Source organism: Enhydra lutris, unplaced genomic scaffold (genome assembly GCF_002288905.1).
Source record: "Enhydra lutris kenyoni isolate GAN:26980312 unplaced genomic scaffold, ASM228890v2 scaffoldscaffold56, whole genome shotgun sequence".
Lineage (NCBI taxonomy): Eukaryota > Metazoa > Chordata > Mammalia > Carnivora > Mustelidae > Enhydra > Enhydra lutris.
In genome coordinates, this window is record NW_019154140.1 from 6,892,199 (window position 1) to 6,904,835 (window position 12,637).

The window sequence follows — 12,637 nt, forward strand, 5'->3', positions numbered from 1 at the left end:
TGAATCTCTCTGATGGCTAGTGATGATGAACATTTTTTCATGTGTCTGTTAGCCATTTGTATGTCTTCATTGGAGCAGTGTCTGTTCATGTCTTCTGCCCATTTTTTGACATGATTATTCTGTTTTGTGTGTGTTGAGTTTGAGAAGTTCTTTATAGATCCTGGATATCAGCCCTTTGTCTGTACTGTTATTTCCAAATATCTTCTCCCATTCCATGGGTTGCCTCTTTGTCTTCTTGACTGTTTCCTTTGCTGTGTAGAAGCTTTTGATCTTGATGAAGTCCCAAAAGTTCATTTTCGCTTTTTTTCCCTTTGCCTTTGGAAACATATCTTGAAAGAAGTTGCTGTGGTTGATATTGAAGAGGTTACTGCCTATGTTCTCCTCTAGGATTCTGATGGATTCCTGTCTCATGTTGAGGTCTTTTATCCATTTCGAGTTTATCTTTGTGTATGGTGTAAGAGAATGGTCGAGTTTCATTTTTCTATACATAGCTGTCCAATTTTCCCAGGACCATTTACTGAAGAGACTGTCTTTTTTCCATTGGATATTTTTTCCTGCTTTGTTGAAGATTATTTGAAGATAGTATTGAGGGCCCATATCTATGTGTCTGTTTTTGTGCCAGTACCATGCTGTCTTGGTGATCACAGCTTTGTAGTAAAGCTTGAAATCAGGCAACGTGATGCCACCAGTTTTGTTTTTCTTTTTCAACATTTCCTTAGCAATTCAGGGTCTCTTCTGATTCCATACAAATTTTAGGATTATTTGCTTCAACTCTTTGAAAAATACCAATGGAATTTTGATCGGAATGGCATTAAAAGTATAGATTGCTCTAGAATAAACATAACAATGTTTATTCTTCCCAATCCAAGAGCATGGTATGGTCTTCCATCTTTTTGTGTTTTCCTCAATTTCTTTCATGAGTGTTCTGTAGTTCCTCGAGTACAGATCCTTTACCTCTTTGGTTAGGTTTACCCCAAAGATACAGATGTAGTGAAAAGAAGGGCCATCTGTACCCCAGTGTTCATAGCAGCATTGGCCATGGTCGCCAAACTGTGGAAAGAACCAAGATGCCCTTCAACTGATGAATGGATAAGGAAGATGTGGTCCATATACACTATGGAGTATTATGCCTCCATCAGAAAGGATGAATACCCAACTTTTGTATCAACAAAGATGGGACTGGAAGAGATTATGCTGAGTGAAATAAGTCAAGCAGAGAGAGTCAATTATCATATGGTTTCACTTATTTGTGGAGCATAACACAGGATATGGATATGGATATGGATATGGGGAGGATATGGGGAGATGGAGAGGAGAAGGGAGAGGAGAAGGGAGTTGAGGGAAATTGGAAGGGGAGATGAACCATGAGAGACTATGGACTCTGAAAAACAATCTGAGGGTTTTGAAGGGGCGGGGGTGGGAGGTTGGGGGAGCCTGGTGGTGGTTATTATGGAGGGCACGTATTGCATGGAGCACTGGGTGTGGTGCATAAACAGTGAATTCTGTTACACTGAAAAGAAATTAAATTTTAAAAAATGGAAAAAAAAAGAATATAGTGCCTTTTAGTAAGGTTTGGTGTCATTGCCTTGATTCATGTTTAGAGCCCAGCAGTTTTACCCACTATTGGTTTTGTACTATTGAAGTAAATGTCAACACAGATAAATAATGTCTAAGGATTATTATGAAAAGTTTGACCTTGTGATAGTCCCCTGAAAGTCTCACTCCCCCAGGGGTATAAGGACTACATTTTGAGACTCAGTGCCTTAGGGAATAGTAAGGCCTTTTCTTTTTCTCTCTAATCCTCATTCAGAGAAGGTAGTACACTTTAGTGAATTATTCAGGATCTCCTTTTTGTGTGTGTACAGTTGTTCATCCAATTACATGTAAAGAGAGTATTCAATCTGCAACCCACAGAAGAGATTTTAGAAGCCATTCGGACCAAAGCTAGTTATTTTAAATATTTTATTTATTTTATTTTAGAAAAAGGGAGAGCATGCAGGAGCAGAGTGGGAGGGAAATAGAGGTGGAACAAACCTCAACTAGACTCCCCACTGAGCCCTGCTGGGGCTCAATCTCAGGACCCTGAGATCATGACCTGAGCTGAAACCAAGAATCTGACATGTAACTGACTGAGCCACCCAGGCACTCCAATAACTAGTCACTTTTAAATGTTCTGGCCTAAATGCCGCCATTTGAATCTTTGTTTACCTAAATGTAATGTCTTATATTTCTTTGTCGCTTTTAAGACTTTTTTCTTTCAGTTTTAAGCAGTTTGGGTTTTGCTGTGTTTCTTGGATCTGTGAATTTATACTTTTCATGAAATTTGGGTAGTTTTCAACCATTCTGTATGTATGTATGTATTATATATTTTTTCTACTCTAGTTTCTTTCTTCTTTCCCTCTGAGACATCTGTGACGTGAATATTGTTCCTTTTGATATTGTCCTAAAGGTCTGTAAGAGTAACTTCAATTCTTTTCATTCTTTTTCCCTTCTCTTGTTTATATTGAATATGTTTTATCTTCAAGCTCAGTGACTCTTTCCTCTGTCATCTCCATTCTGCTGAGTCCCTACAGTGTTGCTCTAGCGTTCTGTTATGCAGAATCTGCCACTGCTGCACAGTGGGGAGCAAAAAAAAAGCTCTGCTTTTTTTTAAATATTTTATTTATTTATTTGAGAGAGAGAGAATGAGTGGGAAGGAGAGGAAGAGAACTGAAGCAGGCTCTGTGCTTAGTGCAGAGCCTGACATCTGACATGTGGCTCAATCCCAGGACTCTGAGATCATGACCTGAACCAAAACCAAGAATCAGACAATAACTGAGCCACCCAGGTGCCCCTAGCTCTGCTCTTTATTAGTGCTTTCCTGGTATAGAATAGAAGCCTGAAATAGGTCTTTGCTCTTCAGGGGCTACCTCACTGCTGGTGAGGAGGGGGAAGGAGTGCTGCTAATTTGGGGATAACCACCTGGAGTAGGACGGGTAAAAATCAGAAAGATTCCTTCCCACAGCCCTTCCTTTCCTACTTGCCAGTCTATTACAGTTAGAAAATAGAGTCATGTCCATCGTTGCCATCTTCTTTTCCTCGTTCTACCTCCTCCTCTTCCTCCTCTCCTCCTCCTCCTTCTTTCTCTTCTTCTTCTTCCTTTTTTTTTTTTTTTAAACCTGTCTGGGCCATTGAAAGTTCTGGTTTTTAGGCTGCTCTAGTGTCCAGGTAGGGATATATATGAGGCAAAAAGAAAACCCAAGGAACTTGTAGCTACCTTGTCCCCCAAGTCCTGAGACCCTTAGCCTGCTTGTAGCTGCTTTTCAGAGTCTTTTTGTAGTTGTTTTACATATTTTATAGTCCAAGGTTTTTTAATTGTAGGAGAGGTTGAGTGGAGGGTGATTATTTAGAAATAGATATTTAGAAATAAAAGTCTCTTATCTTTGTTTTTATTGAAAATAATCTCTTACCTTGATAGGCCAAAATTATTACTTATTTTGTAGTTTTGTTATAGGCAAAGGAAGAGCTTATTTTTCACATATTAACCATTAGTTTAATTTCTACATTGCTTAATTTGGGGGTTTACTCTTAATTTTGGAATAACTCATAGTCTTTTTTGGCAGATTTTTTCCTGTTTGCTTTTTTACTCTTGTTTTAATTTTTTAATGTACAAAATTTTAAGGTTTTTAATATAATCATGTCGCTAATTTCCTCTGTGATTTCTTCCACTAATTTTATGCTTAGAAAATCTTTCTTCTTCCTAAAATCAGATAAATACATAAACATTTCCCTGCTTTCATTTTCTATGTTTAACTCTTTGATTCCTCTTAATTTTATTAGCATTTGGTGAAACATAAGTATTGTGTTCAAAAATTTTCAAGTTATCAACTATTGTATCTTATACATTTTTCTCATTAAAAATTACTCCTAACTTGTTTAAAGTTAGGCCTAATGACAAATAGAAAAAAAAAAACAACTCCTGTGCCTTTTTTTTTTTTTTTAATATGAAGTGATTTTAAGGATTGGAATTTTATTTATTTATTTATTTATTTATTTACAAGTAAGCTCTATGCCCAATGTGGGGCTTGAACTCACAATGAAGAGTTGCACGCTTGGGGAGCCTGGATGGTTCAGTTGGTTAAGTGTCTGATTCTTGATTTTGGCTCAGCTCTTGATCTCAGGGTCATGAGATTGAGCTCCACATTAGGCTCCATGAGGCTGGGTGTGGAGCCTGCTTAAAATTCTCTCTCTCCCTCTCCCTCTGCCCTATCCCCCACTGTACACACGTATGTTCTCTCTCTGTCTCTCAAAAAAAAAAAAAAAAAGTGTCACATCTTTTACCAAGTGAGCCAACCAGGTGCCCCAGATTGGAATTCATTTTAAAGATATTTGTTTTTCAGTGCCACCAGTGGAGAATTGGGGACTACATGTGGTAGCCAGCATAGGCCCTGGAGAGTGGTGAGACATGGACCAGACCAGGGAGGCATATGTTGAGAATGGACCATGAAATAGATGTGGGGACATTATGTCTTGTTCTCTGCAACTCAAAGTACTACTCTACCTGAGTTGTGCCTATAAGCCACACAAAAATAGGCAGCAGACCAGTTTGGGTCCATGGGCCACAGTTTTCCAACCTCTGCTCTAGCAACCTGGTAAAGGACAGACCAGAGAACCAGAACTAGGAGGGAAAACCCTCTCCTCCTGCAGAGTTGCTACAGTACCCTTTACTACAAAGCTTAACATCATGTCAGCTGAAAAAGGAAAAATATTTTAAAAGCCCAGATCCATTTTCAGGTAACAAAAGCAATAAATTGGTAACTGGCATAACCAGTGTGGAAAGAGAATCTGAGTTTCTTGCTCAGAGCTTTGACTAGTGAAGTGATAGAAGAATAGAGGTGGTATGGAAATTTATTTTCTCTAAGTGGAAGGTGAAAAATAGGAATCCTTGTTTGGTTTACCTGGGAGATACAGAGAATTCTTATTCCAAACTTTTCCTTCAGTACTCCATTTACCTTCTCATCTGTAAATGTGAATAATATTATCCACTTTTCAGTGTTGTTGAAAGAATTAGTGATAATTTATACACAATATCTGATCCATAGGCCATCAATAAATATATAGTAGCTCTTCTTCTCTAGATGGGCCAAAGGCTGAGAAAAAGCCAAGGGAGAAGAGTAGGATTAAAATAGAAAATTAGATGTGATTTTTAAACAGGAAATGGAGAGGTAAGTGTTTTTTGAAATGAAATATTTAGAATTGCAGTTTTGAAGGAAAAATCAGGAAGGTTATTATGCAGTATAATCTCAGAATGTGTATTATGAATTGAGAATGCAAATAAAGCTTGCTCTTGGAAGTATGGACATTTATTTAAACCATTTAATTTGAAGGAAAGCAATTTTTAGTTAGTGAATTTGGATTTTCTGGAATTTTAGATCTGTAGTGATTAGGCTAGAAATAAGCTTCTCTGTAGGGTGTTGCAGGTCTGGGATATTTGAATTCTCCAACTACAAGAGTTACATATAAATGGTAAATAATTTCTACTCTGCCATTTTTTGTGTGTGTGTTTCTGCTTTGGCTTCATTTGTACAATATTCTGGGAATTGGCAAGGGCATGGATAGCTGGGAGTTACTATAACAGAACTGAATGTTGTCCAGAATGTAGTGTTATTGTGGGATTGCAGCTTGTCTGTGTCTTGGGATGTCCTGAGCCTCATATTGAAAGTAAAAATCCTCAGAGAAATGGGTTTTGGGTTTTGAGATTTAACTGATTGTAGCAGAATGGTTCTTAGAGGCCCCATATTATGGGCTCATGGAAAGACTTAGCTATTAACAATGCTTAATTTAATTTATGAGATTTAATGTATATAGACACCTGTGGGTGAAAAAAAGTACTTGGGTAGGATTTTGCTGATAACAAACCCCTTATTTCTCTCTTGTTGTCATCTTTGGAGGGATGAGTATAGATTTTATATTTGTGGTGGAGTGTGTTATGCTGGGTATTTATTTAGAGCTTCTTGGGAGGAGTCAGGGAGACCAGATCTTCGTATTTTGGGGATAATTGCTGAGAAAATTGCCTGGTCCTTCAATAAGATCCTCTCGATCTGGAATCTCTAGACTTAACTTCTGAGCAATTGCGCCGAGGTTTAGAGGGATGAATGTCCAGTTGTTAGTCTGTTTCCATGCTGTCATAGAATTTTAATATTTTTATTTTCACATTCCTTTGTGTGAACCACTTTAGTTCTCCCAAAAGCCATGAGTTGACTAGTGGGTTTATTTGCTGAAATGACTGTTGTGGTGTTATTTGCATTAAAGTGGAAGGCACGAAGTGGTTCAGGAGAGGGAAAGAGTCTTTTGGGGAAAAACAACTAGCAGTTTAAGGTTAAGTTGGGGAGTTGTAATAGATTGTTGAACAGGTTTATATCATTTGGTTTTGGGAGAGATAAATCGAATCAATGCAAAATAATTGAGTCAGCAAGGCCTAGAACCTTGGGGCCCCAGAACTGTGGATCAAGGAAGGGCAATAGATTGAGGTTAAATCAGAGTATGCTACTAAATTTTGCTGTACTCTTACATGGAGCTATTCTTAATGAAGTTAGAGCTGCATAACTCTATGTGAGGGAGTAAGATTAATAAAATCTCGATGTTCTTGGAATTTTGTATAGTAATTAAAGGTTGCTATGCCTAAGTCAACAAAGTTCCCTGGAGACCTCATAGTCATGACCACCACAGAAGAGTCTTGATACCAACAAAGAACAATATGATCTTGCTCTGAAATGTGAAACAGAAAGATTTAGGCTAAACATTATTCCCAAGTATTCTTTTTCCTCCTCCATATATGCCTCCCCCAACCCCCCACCCCTGCCAACACCAAGGCTTCCATAAATTAAGAGCCATTGATCTTTCTTACAACAGGGTGGCACCAGGTGGTAAGGTCTGGTTTATAATTATAGATGATTAAAATTGGAAGGGATGGTTCAGTCTTGTCTTTCTGGAGCTGGAGTGTCACCTGATTAGAGGTATAACACTGGTTTGTACTGACTCTTTTCCTAAAGAAATTGTTTTTCCTGAAGTGTCTTTTTCTTTCGGGGTATCAGAAGAAGAGGGCTGGCAAGTAGATTTATTCCAAAACAGAACAGAAGAACTCTAAGGGATTGGTGCAGCAGAAAGTTTCTGTCAGCTAGTTAGCGTTCTTGTCCTCTAAGCCAGCTGAGTGGTAGTGGGGCATTTGTTTCCTACCTCTCATTTTTTTGTTATTCCTCTATTACTTACAGTATATTTATACAGAAGTCTATATAGAAATGAATGGTTATGTATAAATAAAAATGTTTTGTTTTGTTCGCCATGTTTTTTTTTCCCCCATATATTTCTTTTCCTTTGAGTTCAGCCTTTCCCAAGGTTTTTAATTTGCCTCTTTTCTCATCACATGGGTATCAATAAACATGGTGATTTGATGTGGTTCTTTTTTTTTTTTTTTTTAAGTGATCCAGAGAAGGGGCAGAGGGAGAGGGAGAGAAGAATCTTAAGCCACTCCACTCCACACCCAGCAGGAAGCCTGACATGCGGCTTGATGTGGGGCTCAATATGACAACCCTGAGATCATGACCTGAGCCAAAATCAAGAGTTGCTTAACTGAATGAACCACCCCTAATTTGGTTCTTATCTTTCTTTCATCATGATACCATTGTGTGCAGCCAACCTAATTTATCTGGAGTCAGGTGATATGAAGGTCAGACTTCACTTACTTTCCTCTTATTCTCAAGCAAAGCAAACAGTTTTGTCTTTTTTCTCTGATGGTTGTCCCATTCTATGGCCAGTTCCCTACCAACCAGGAAGTACAGCCAGACCAAGAGACTACACAAATGAGAGAAATCCTGCTCCATGTGCTTCTGCCTCTCAGTCTGGAAGCTCTTCATTGGGGCACTGTCCCAGTGCTGATGTGTTAGTTTCCTGTTCTTGGAGATCAACAGTACCCTGCTCTAATTTAAAGACTGAGAGAAGGTACAGTGAGTGCTTGTAGATCCTTCTGATGTTGAGTTGTGATTGTGGAGAAAAACTTCCTCTTGCCTGTAGTGGAGACACATAAAGGTTTGGAGAGGGTCAACCTTGGAGAAAAGGAAACCTAGCTCAGTAGTTAATAACTCGGGCCTTAGAATTAAGTAGACTTAGTTATGAATCTACACTCTACCTCTTACTGCTGTGTGACTACTTACAGGGTGTCATTATGTTATGTGTCCTTCACACCTTGGCCCTAACTTACCTTTCCAGTCTAATCTCCTGCCACTTCTCTTCTCATTGTATACTCCCCACTGTAAGGGCCTGGTTGGCCAGAGGGAGTCATTTTGTTTATGTAGTGAACTTAGATTGACCCTATGCAGTAAACTTAGATTGACCCTGCCCCTCCCAGAGGAACTTACTTGCAAAGACTAGATACAGGGGCGGGTCAGGCCAGGGGAAGACGTCCAATCAGTTGGGCACGCATATATCTACTAGGGTAAATTGAAATTCAATTGGCCACCCGTGTGTTACCTAGCAGTTTTTTTTCTGTATGTGGCAGACTTAGCATGACTGTGTAGTTTTCTCTGTGTATTGCAATCTCATTGGCCACCTGTGTATAGCCCGGCTAAACTACCTCTATAAAAGTTGGTTCGTGAGGCTGGGAGGGGTCACCTCTTTGCAAGAGATGGCCCTGACCGGTCAGTTTAATTCTCGATGCTTGGTGTGAAATAAAGCTTTGCTTGACCTTCGTTTTGTATCAGTCTCACTCCTTTGATTACGGACCCTAACATTGGAGGGGGCACCCGGATTCAAACAATGAGAACTGAGCCCGCATCAGAATTTTTGGGAAAAGCCTCTGGAGGTAAGATCAAGGGATCCTATCTGTCTGTTTGGTTGGAGCTCCAGGGTATGGCCCAGGGAGAAGCTGGACGCAGCCATGCTCCCCAAGGCTGGAGTGGATGCGGGGATGCTCCATCCCTCTGCTGGTAGATCGATGGGGAGTTCGAGTCCTCCTGGGCGGTCGGGGGGTTTGAGTCCCCCGGGCGGTCAGCGGTCGTCGGGGGGTTCGAGTCCCCCTAGACTATCGGGGGGTTCGAGTCCTGCTGGATGGTTGAGGGGTTCGAGTCCCCCTAGGCGGTCGGGAGATAAAGCCCCCACCAGTGGCAGGTTCTGGGTAAGAATTGTTGGGCCTGCGGTTGTCTTTGCCTGGTCCTTTTGTTGTCTGTTGTGTTGTTTGCTATGATTGAAGGAATGGGGCAAGCAAAGAGTAAGGGGACTCTGACTTTCATCTCTCCGTTCTTCATAATAGATGTGAGGCTTCTCGCTCACTCATTTCGTGTGTTAAGGGCTATGACTGGAGCCAATTGGGGTTAGTCTAATGCTGGGTTAAGGTGCCCAATGCTGATGCTCATTGGAGACGGGCATGGAATATGAGTGCCTAATGGGCCACTTTTGGTAAGCAGAACTGGCACTGTGGGATGAACCGACCTCGAGACAGAGACTTTAAGGAATATTCCCAAGCAGCTGCCGAAACTCCCTTTGTTTTGGGGAATTCCTTGCCTTCTCTAGTCCGAAGTGGACTGCCTAGCCCTCCCCCTTGCTGGCGGGAGAGCAAGGCATCTGAAGTGGAGATGGTTATTTGTCTGTCTCAGGGTTTTAATGGGTAATTGTTAAAGTGGCTTCCGAAGTCTTTGGTAACCTGAAACTGTGAAGGGTTGCTTGAATGACAAATGGAATTAAATTTGTTGGACATGTAGGTCTTAACCAAATGGGATAAAATGCTAGAGCGTTGGCTGCTGGAATTGGGTTTGTGCTTTTGAGATCTGCTGGTGAACACATTCTGTGCCTAACTGATTGATAAATTTGCCATCTAAAGAATTCTGTTGTAACAACTCACAATTGGTTTATATTTAGTCTTTAATAGAGGTTAAGGTATTTCTAAGAGTACAAAATTCTGTTAAGTGTAATTAAGACTGGTGGAAATGAGAAAAGCAACTCTGTATGTAAAAAGTAGGAGATATGTAAAAGTTTGAATCTGAAGAGTGCCTGACTGTGTGAATGTGTCTGTATGGCTCCACCGCTTCTGCTACAGAGTCTGAGTGGGCTGCACCCTGAGTCTCGCGGGGCGTCATATAGCATAACGGTCATCCACTCCACGGAGTAGCCTGGTCCAGGGTTTATACGGACAGACCTTAGTTAAGATGCTTCTAAGTTCCCGCGAGGGATGCGAGCAGGACAGCATCTGAAAGATCCCCCTCCCTTTGTCTGTGACATCCTTCACAATGGGAGGGAAACCTAGGAAACTCATTATCTGCATACTTAAAAAAAAAAAAAAAGACACTGGTATAGAAAAGCTGGTTTTCTCTCTGTTTAAAAAGACAATGTTTTTTAAAGTTAATTGATCTGTTATGGTTTTCTCTTTGCCTGCCCAGAAAATTCAGTTTCTATGTTTTGTTTTATCAGGTGTTTAACATCCCTAATTATATTTAGGCATGTGTTTTAAAACTTTCTAAGGTTTTAGCAATTGTTGACAAGATTTAAACCAATGATAAACCTTGGGTTACATTTGGGAAAATGCTATGCATTTCCTAAAGTTTTAATATGTTGATAGATCATCACTTGATATTGTGATTATGGAAATGTTACATGTCACAGAAGTAACCTGATTTCCTTGCCAGTTACATTGTAAATTCTCATCTCACCAGCTCTTTACCATATCTATTCTGAGTTTTTGTCATTTGTAATTGTTTTAATTCTCTTGTAAGATAAATTCTGCCTCAAAGAAAATTCATATGGGAGACTTTCAGGACAAATACAGGTCTTTGATATGTTGAAATCCTGGAATTGAAATGGGTAAGAATTTACAGAAGTAAAAGCTGCATTCAGACTAAACCAGAATTATTAACATGGGATTAGGTGAACTGAAAGATTGTAATGTTGTATCTCTTGATGTCTTGTCTTATGTTTGCTCTTCCAGACTAGGGAAATTTTTTCTTAAGTTATCTGTAACTTACAGAGATAAAAATGTAGTCATTTGTAAACAAATCAAGGTATTCAACTCTTTTTCTCTATTTGAACCCTCTGAAACCAAAAGGTCTCAGCAAGTATTCTTCCTTCCATGGCAATCAGTCATTTGCGTAAGTTCAATAAGAATCTGTTCTCCTTGTAACAGGACACCATTGGAAACACTGGTTATTTCACCATGGCTTTGACTGGAATGTCATATTTGAAAAGACTCAGATATGACTAGACAGCTTAAAGGAACTAAGGTTGACTTTATAAAACCTGGAACCATAAAGCCCTTTGGAACTGTTGGCCTGATACCTTGCTTACAGAGTTCTCAGCACCCTCACCAGGTGAGTAAAGGATGTTACTTCCTGGCAGGTGCAGGAACCTCAGGATTCTTTGGGGGCCTCAGGAAGAGGAATTCGCCCAAATCGACAGGTATTGCAGGCATGTCTGATGGCAAGTATGTAGCTTGGCTTCTGGCCTGGAGAGGCTATCATAAGTTCAACCTAGAGATTCCTTACGAGAAGTTCCAGCAGAGCAGACTCCAAAAGATTTATATGATCCCTCACTGTTCTTTTGAGCTTATGTAAATAATTAGGCCAAGCTTGTTAAAACTGGACTTATTTTTCAAATAAATTAGTCCTGATTTGGCTATCTCTGAAAACGAGGGTTATTTTAGAGAGAAAAATTATGTTTTAATAACACACCTTTATGGATGTTAAATTCTAGATTTGATTGTCTTTAAATGTTTGCTAGACAACTTGAGGTAAACTTCAGAGAAGTTGCACGATAGCTCATTTAGACGATCTTGCTTTGCCAGTCAGCCCCAGATATAGGAAACTTTAGAGAATTGAAGGATTTGAAGGGAAGAATCTGACTGAGTTAGTGGGAACAGCAGAAAAAGTGTTTAACAACAGGGATGCACAAGAGGATGAAAAACAGACCAAAAAACTGGTTAAGGTTTTGGCATTACTTGAGGCAGGGAGGAGACGGGTAGGGGATAGTAAATGGAAGGAAAAGCCTAAGCACAGAGAAGGCAGGCAGGAAGACTTAGATTCAGATCAGTGTGCTTACAGTAAGGAAAAAGGACATTGGGCCAGGGAGTGCCCCAAAAGGAAGACAGCAATGCTTGCCACCAGACACTGAAGGGGCCATGGTTCGGAGCCCCCCCCCGAACCTCAGGTAAAAATTGAAGTGGAGGGGAAATCAGTTGATTTTTTTGGTGGACACGGGAGCCCAATTTTCATCATTACTTAAACCTATGGGAAAACTATCTGGAGAGGGAGTTTGGGTACAAGGAGCAAATGGCACAGAGAGACATAAATGGACAACAGAAAGGACTTTAAATTTGGCCTCGGGAGTAGTTAAACATCGATTTTTGGTCCTCCCTAATGCCCCATATAACTTGATGGGAAGAGATCTCCTCCACAAGTTAAGAGCTGGCATTCAGTTTTCGGAAGGAGACATGACTGTAACCTTGAGACAACCCACTGTACAAGTGCTTATGGCAGCAGTAGATGAACACCTCCTTTACAAGCCAGTCTCAAAACCAGAGGAGACAAAGGAGGGGAGCCTTCTCCAGATCCTACAGGACGAGTTTCCCGAGGTCTGGGCAGAAGGGAAGCCCCCTGGCATGGCCAAGGAACAACCTCCA